Raw genomic sequence first — 8,564 nt, 5'->3', positions numbered from 1 at the left:
TTATTTTTACCAATAACTGATTAATTAATTAAAAAGTGCTACAGCTCTGTGTGTCTCCCTCCGTTTCTCTCACACCTGAGTCTCACTTAATGCTCCGCCCACAACACCATCTGATTGGCTAGATGTTATACAAGTACTATCCAATCAACACTCGTCCTCCTCCCCCCCCAGCCTCAGGCAGAAGCGTCTCAGGCTCGGTGGAGTTGGTCACGCTAAGCTTCAAAAGGTAAGGCTGCAGGAATTTACAAAGTTAGAAAGGTTGTAATCTTCCACACTGAAGATGGAAAAACAGCCCAATCCTGTGATCTATTTCTATAATCACGAGCCTGCCCACATATATATATATATATATATATATATATATATATATATATATATATATATATATATATATACACACATATATATATACACATATATATACATATATATATATACACACATATATATATATATATATATATACATATATATATATATATATATATATACATATATACATATACACATATATATATATATATATATATATATATATATATATATATATATATATATATATATATATATATATATATATATATATATATATATATATATATATATATATATATATATACTAGGGCTGTCAAAATTAACCCGTTAATTTTTGCGTTAATATTTTAATATTTAACTCGTTAAAAAAAATTTACGAAATTAACGCAGCTGTGTTTGTTTACTTCATGTGGCGGCTGAGAAAGGTAATACGTCTACATAACAGCAGGCAGCGCTACTCTGTATTGTTGCCCAAGTAATGAAAACCGGCAGCTGATTGGACGAACACGTCACATGGGTTTGTTTTCTCCGGATGTTGAGAGCCAGACTGTCATGGCGGCCGTTCAGAATCCGATCTCATATTGGACTAAAATAGTTCACTGAAACATGTTTCTGGAAACATTTTAAGCGAGAAATAGGCCGTGATGCAGTTGCTGAATCTGTCTTCATTTCAGCTCAACAAAGGTCAGTTTAGAAGATTTTCATCAGATTTTGAGAGACTAGTCACCTCACTCCGCTCGCCATTTCCGGGTGAGTCCCGACTGCCCTGCCGCCGACTGAACTCTCGGCTCGTTGGAGATGAACTGAACTCTCGGCTCGTCGGAGATGAACTGAACTCTGGGCTCGTCGGAGATGAACTGAACTCTCGGCCCGCCGGAGATGAACTGAACTCTTGGAGATGAACTGAACTCTCGGCTCGTTGGAGATGAACTGAACTCTCGGAGATGAACTGAACTCTCGTTGGAGATGAACTGAACTCTCGGCTCGTTGGAGATGAACTGAACTCTCGGCTCGTCGGAGATGAACTGAACTCTCGGCTCGTTGGAGATGAACTGAACTCTCGGCTCGTTGGAGATGAACTGAACTCTCGGCTCGTCGGAGATGAACTGAACTCTCGGCTCGTTGGAGATGAACTGAAGTCTCGGCTCGTTGGAGATGAACTGAACTCTCGGCTCGTTGGAGATGAACTGAACTCTCGGCTCGTTGGAGATGAACTGAACTCTCGGCTCGTTGGAGATGAACTGAACTCTCGGCTCGTTGGAGATGAACTGCTCCTCGCCTGTAAAGTAAACGAGCAGGCAGGCGACAGCAGCAGCCGGGGGACGGGACAGTTTCTAGTCGTTTCAGCAGCCTTCAGCAGGACTAAATAAGCCAAATTGTTGCTGCTGTTGTTCTGAAAGATATTAAACATTCTGAACTTAGCAGAACCTTTCCTTGTTTGGGTTTTTTCTTTTCTTCTTCATATTTGCAAAGTTAAATGATTTAGCATTTAAATATCCATTATTACAAGCTTCAGTCTCAATTTAAAAAAAATACAAGATAAAGTCCTGCATAAATAAAAGTATTTAATTATAATCCAGAAGATGTACTTGCTCAATTTAACAAAATAAAATAAGATTGACTTTATTGATCTAAAGGAGATTAGTCTTGGACACATCCAGTATCTGCTGTTAGGAAATACAACACAACATAGAGCATACACACAAACAAACATAAACTTGCTCTACCTCCATTTAAATGGATGGAAAGGTGTGTGTTTTCATCACCTCGTCTGATGGCCAACACAGTCAGTTTGAACACAGCTCTGGCTGGTTTGCCATCGAGGACTTTGATGGACAGGGGGACAAAGGAGTTGTTAAAGCCCCCAAACCTTCAGCATGAGACTCTGTAGAGTCTGCCTGAAGGGAGAAGCTGGTACTCAGGGTCAGGACATGGGGGGGGCTCTGAAATGATCTTCTGGGCCTGAGGACAGTTTGGCTAAAGACAGCTGGAGAGTGGGAGGCTGTCTGACTCTTTGTGTTCAGGTCTTTTCAGATGTAACACTGAATGGAAACTAGCTGACTGTGGTATCAATAATTCCTGATCACAGGTCGATCTATAACAGTGTCAATCTTAGTCTTTGATAACCACAGACTGTTATTGTTATTAGGTGTCGAATATCCGTCCACAGCAGACAAATCCATCTAACCTCTCAGAACACGAGAGATTCTACCGCTGCCTCCATCACTTCGTTAGAACCAAAGTCTGTCATGTTATTATTAATGTGACTATTATCACCACTGTTCATCACCCCCCCAACCGGCCCGTCAGACACCTCCTACTAAGAGACTGGGTCTGTCCCAGGTTTCTTCCCAAGAGGGGAGTTTTTCCTCGCCACTGTCACACTACTTGCTCTTGAGGGAATTACTTTAATTGTTGGGGCTTTGTAAATTATAGAGTGTGGTCTAGACCTACTCTATCTGTAAAGTGTCTCAAGATAACTCTGTTATGATTTGATACTATAAATAAAATTGAATTGAATTGAAAATTGAATTAAATAGTTAAAGAAAATATTCAAAGTCTTTTTGTTAGTTCATCATTTTCACAATTTTATTAAATCCATAAGAACAAAACAATTTGTATTCAAATTCACTCTTAAAGAACTCTTTTATTTCTTACTAAAATATATTAAGTTTAAAAAAAAATCCTCAAATCTTGATATTGAAGAAGCTGGAAGCTGTAAATATTTAGTATTTTAGTTCAGAAGATGTTACAGACACATAACAAGTCTCATGACTAACTTTAGGTAAATGTTTAAAGTTTGCATCTCTAATAAGGTGACAGAACAACAATCATACATATAATTACCTTACAATATTACTCTCACATGAAGAAAGAGATTTATGCTGCGTTCCAGACACAATTTTGAGTCCGTAAGTTACGACTTCAAGTCACGACTCACGACTTGGTAGCGTTCCAGACAAAGTCACGAGCTGGCTAGCTAAACATTGTGCTGCTGGCAGGGTTCAGATTATGCTAGCGGCTACGTAACGTTAACGTTAGCTAGCTGATACTAGCGATTTCTAGTACCTTTAGTAGTACACAATCATATGTGTATTGTTTTGATTACAATGTGCGGAATTACTTTACGTTGCCTATTTATGTATATTTACTTCTATTTTTCACCGTTAACCACCGGCGTCTGTACAGCATCAACAGGGGGCGCCATTGTTGTTTATGTGTGTGTGACGAAAACACGAGTAACGGCTTGCCTGGAACGCACCATTAGTCTGATGAAAATATATTATAAATATTCAACACTAAAGATAATTTATATTTTAAACAAATGAAATAATGTTAATGTTAAAACATCTCCACCATAACCTGAAAAACATCAACATCAAATATCAGAAATCAGTAAAACATGTCGGTTATATTTCCCCACAGACGATAAATCAGATAAATACTAAAGTCTTGTTTTATTCTAACAACAGTCTAAAGCCCAAATATATTAAGTTTATGATCAAATATAACAAAGAAAAGCATCAAATCTTCATGTTTGAGAAGCTGTGAATATATTTAGTGTTTCTGTTATAACTAAAACTGTTAAAACAGTTGGAATAATCCAGAGGTCATCAGCCGTTACTTCAAACTTACAAATAGAAATCTGTCTGGAGTCGCAAAACATATAACCATAGTTTTATTATAAGGCCTCCTGCACACTGGCTGCGTGGTGTGTCCGTGTTTATTTGGGTTCCCATGGTAACAGGTTAGAGCGTGCACGCTGCCTGCGTGACGTGCACGTCTCAGAAAACACGTTCAGCTAGAAATAGAACCGACGCCACACGCCAGCTATGTTTCCAGACAACATAGAATAAAAAAAGATGTTTATATGATATTTAGACACAAATACATTTAATAACCTCTCCGTGAACCATCACCTTATCGTGGTGGAGAGGTTTGTGTGTCTCTGTGAACCTGAGGGCTGTGTTGTCTGGAGCTTTGTGCTCCTGGTAGGGTCTCCCAAGGCAAAGTGGTCTCAGGTGAGGGGCCAGACAAAGAATGGTTCAAAAACCCGAATGCAAAAGCTAAGCAGAGATGGAGTGACCCTGCCCGGAGGAAGCCCGGGGCCCCGTCTGGAGCCAGGCCCAGACGGCGGGCTCGTCGGCGAGCGCCTGGTGGCCGGGTTTGCCACGGAGCCCGGCCGGGCACAGCCCGAACAAGCTACGTGGCAACTCCCTCTCCATCCCATGGGCCCACCACCTGTGGGAGGAACCGTTGGGGTCGGGTGCGATGCCACATGGGTGGCAGTGAAGGTCAGGGGCCTCGACGGACCAGACCCGGGCGGCAGACGCTGGCTCTGGGGGACGTGGAACGTCACCTCTCTGGGGGAAGGAGCCGGAACTGGTGCGGGAGGTGGAGCGCTACCGGTTAGATCTGGTGGGGCTTGCCTCACGCACAGTCTCGGTTCTGGAACCATACTCCTGGATAGGGGTTGGACTCTTTTCTTCTCCGGAGTTGCCCAGGGTGTGAGGCGCCGGGCGGGTGTGGGGATACTCACAAGCCCCGGCTGGCGCCGCTGTGTTGGAGTTTACCCGGTGGACGAGAGGGTCGCCTCCCCACGCCTGCGGGTTGTGGGGGAAAACTCTGACTGTTGTTTGTGCATATGCACCAAACAGGAGTTCGGAGTATTCGGCCTTCTTGGAGACCTTGACTGGAGTCCTGCATGGGGCTCCAGTGGGGACTCCATTGTTCTGCTGGGGACTTCAACGCACACGTGGGCAATGATGGAGACACCTGGAGGCGTGATTGGGAGGAACGGCCTCCCCTGATCTAAACCAGAGTGGTTGTTTGTTGTTGGACTTCTGTGCTAGTCATGGATTGTCTATACTTGAACACCATGTTCGAACATAGGGATGCTCATAAGTGTACCTGGTACCAGAGCACCCTAGGCCAAGGTCAATGATCGATTTCATAATCGTTTCATCTGATCTGAGGCCGTATGTTTTGGACACTCGGGTGAAGAGAGGGGCAGAGCTGTCAACCGATCACCATCTGGTGGTGAGCTGGGTCAGAGGGTGGGTGAAGACTCTGGACAGACCTGGTAAGCCCAAACGTGTAGTGCGGGTAAACTGGGAACGTCTGGAGGAGGCCCCTGTCCAACAGACTTTCAACTCACACCTCCGGGCGGAGCTTTCGTGCATCCCTGTGGAGGCTGGGGGCATTGAACCCGAGTGGACAATGTTCAAAGTTTCCATTGCTGAAGCTGCGGCGAGGAGCTGTGGTCTTAGGGTCTTAGGTGCCTCAAGGGGCGGTAACCCACGAACACCGTGGTGGACACCGGTGGTCAGGGAAGCCGTCCGACTGAAGAAGGAGTCTTTCCGGGATATGTTATCCCGGAGGACTCGGAGGCAGTTGCAGGGTACCGAAGGGCCGAAGGGCTGCAGCCTCTGCCGTGAAAGAGGCAAAGCAGCGGGTGTGGGAGAAGTTTGGAGAAGACATGGAGAAGGACTTTCGGTCGGCACCAAAGTGCTTCTGGAAAACTGTTCGCCACCTCAGGAGGGGGAAGCGGGGAACCATCCAAGCTGTGTACAGTAAGGATGGGACACTGTTGACCTCAACGGAGGAGGTAATAGGGCGGTGGAAGGAGCACTTTGAGGAACTCCTGAATCAGACTAATACGCCCTCTATGTTAGAGGCAGAGCTGGAGGATAATGGGGGATTGTCGTCGATTTCCCAGGCGGAAGTCACTGATGTAGTCAAACAACTACACAGTGGCAAAGCCCCGGGATTGATGAGATCCGTCCAGAAATGCTCAAGGCTCTGGGTGTGGAGGGGCTGTCCTGGTTGACACGCCTTTTCAACATTGCGTGGAAGTCTGGGACGGTGCCAAAGGAGTGGCAGACTGGGGTGGTGGTTCCCCTTTTAAAAAGGGGACCAGAGGGTGTGTGCCAATTATAGGGGTATCACACTTCTCAGCCTCCCTGGTAAAGTCTACTCCAAGGTGCTGGAAAGGAGGGTTCGGCCGATAGTCGAACCTCGGGTTGAGGAGGAACAATGCGGATTCCGTCCTGGTCGTGGAACAACGGACCAGCTCTTCACTCTCGCAAGGATCCTGGAGGGAGCCTGGGAGTATGCCCAACCGGTCTACATGTGTTTTGTGGATTTGGAGAAGGCGTATGACCGGGTCCCCGGGAGATACTGTGGGAGGTGCTGCGGGAGTATGGGGTGTGGGGGTCTCTTCTCAGGGCCATCCAATCTCTGTACAACCAAAGCGAGAGCTGTGTCCGGGTTCTCGGTAGTAAGTCGGACTCGTTTCAGGTGAGGGTTGGCCTCCGCCAGGGCTGCGCTTTGTCACCAATCCTGTTTGTAGTATTTATGGACAGGATATCGAGGCGTAGTCGGGGTGGGGAGGGGTTGCAGTTTGGTGGGCTGGGGATCTCATCGCTGCTCTTTGCAGATGATGTGGTCCTGATGGCATCATCGGCCTGCGACCTTCAGCACTCACTGGATCGGTTCGCAACCGAGTGTGAAGCGGTTGGGATGAGGATCAGCACCTCTAAATCTGAGGCCATGGTTCTCAGCAGGAAACCGATGGAATGCCTTCTCCAGGTAGGGAATGAGTCCTTACCCCAAGTGAAGGAGTTCAAGTACCTTGGGGTTGTGTTCGCGAGTGAGGGACAATGGAGCGGGAGATTGGTCGGAGAATCGGGCGCAGCGGGTGCGGTATTGCATTCAATCTATCGCACCGTTGTGACGAAAAGAGAGCTTAGCCAGAAGGCAAAGCTCTCGATCTACCGGTCAGTTTTCGTTCCTACCCTCACCTATGGTCATGAAGGCTGGGTCATGACCGAAAGAACGAGATCCAGGGTACAAGCGGCTGAAATGGGTTTCCTCAGGAGGGTGGCTGGCGTCTCCCTTAGAGATAGGGTGAGAAGCTCAGTCATCCGTGAGGAGCTCGGGAGAGCCGCTGCTCTTTGCGTCGAAAGGAGCCAGTTGAGGTGGTTCGGGCATCTGGTAAGGATGCCCCCTGGGCGCCTCCCTAGGGAGGTGTTCCAGGCACGTCCAGCTGGGAGGAGGCCTCGGGGAAGACCCAGGACTAGGTGGAGGGATTATATCTCCAACCTGGCCTGGGAACGCCTCGGGATCCCCCAGTCGGAGCTGGTTAATGTTGCTCGGGAAAGGGAAGTTTGGGGTCCCCTGCTGGAACTGCTCCCCCCGCGACCCGACACCGGATAAGCGGACGAAGATGGATGGATGGAATACATTTAATAAATGACATGTTGATGTTTGAAAGTCTCGAGGTTTTGATATCAATGTAATAAAAAAATTATATGATTTTCTAATATGTCACCTGTCATCCAGAAGGAAATATTCTGGAGCCTATTTCACCTTCAGCACTGCTGAGGTTGTCTCTGCTGTAATCAGATCAGAATATATTTATGTTTATGGAAACATCCATGTGTCCAGACAAGGCTAACAGCAGCAGCAGCGCCGCGTCAGACACCTTTCTGGTGGGAAAGACGTAGAAAACACCACGCAGCTGACACGCCACGCAGCTGACACGCCACGCAGCTGACACGCCACGCTCACGCCACGCTCACGCCACCCAGCCCGTGTGCAGCCGGCCTCAGAGCTTTATAATGAAGGTACCAGTCTACTGAAGTCTAAATGATTCTATCAACATCACTCACAGGTCTAAATAAGCCTTCTTTTATACAGTGGGAGCGGAGCGGCTGCTGCTCGTTAGCTAACGTTAGCTTTCTAATTTCACCCCCCCAACATGCCTTCATCATATACTGGTTAGAGGAAATTTGCCAAACAAAATTGTCACTCATCTGGTGATAGCGATGTGCTTTCCTACGATGTGAATTCAACATTACGTTGTTACATTGAACTATTTTAGAGGCTGTGAACGTTGTTTACTTCATTAATGTGTTTACTATGTTCATGGACTGAGGATGGGAGGAGGAGTCAGAAGAATCTTAACCAGTGGATTCGGTATTTGGCCGAACCCCAAAAATCTGGATTCGGTGCATCCCTACTCATGAGCACCGTGGCAGTGCCCAGGAGGTGAACGGGCATCTCTCCAGCTACCAATCCACACGCCATACTTTGATCTATACGAGGATTTAAAGTGCCCATATTATGAAACAAATCACTTTTTTCTGGGATTTGTGGAGTTATTTTATGTCTCTGGTGCTTCATACAAACTTTGAAAAAATCCATCCATGGTGTTCTGAGTGAGATCTGGTTTCTGAATGTGTCCT

The sequence above is a fragment of the Perca flavescens genome, chromosome 7 (genome assembly GCF_004354835.1).
Source record: "Perca flavescens isolate YP-PL-M2 chromosome 7, PFLA_1.0, whole genome shotgun sequence".
NCBI classification, from domain to species: domain Eukaryota; kingdom Metazoa; phylum Chordata; class Actinopteri; order Perciformes; family Percidae; genus Perca; species Perca flavescens.
Note: the sequence above shows the minus strand (reverse complement) of the source record.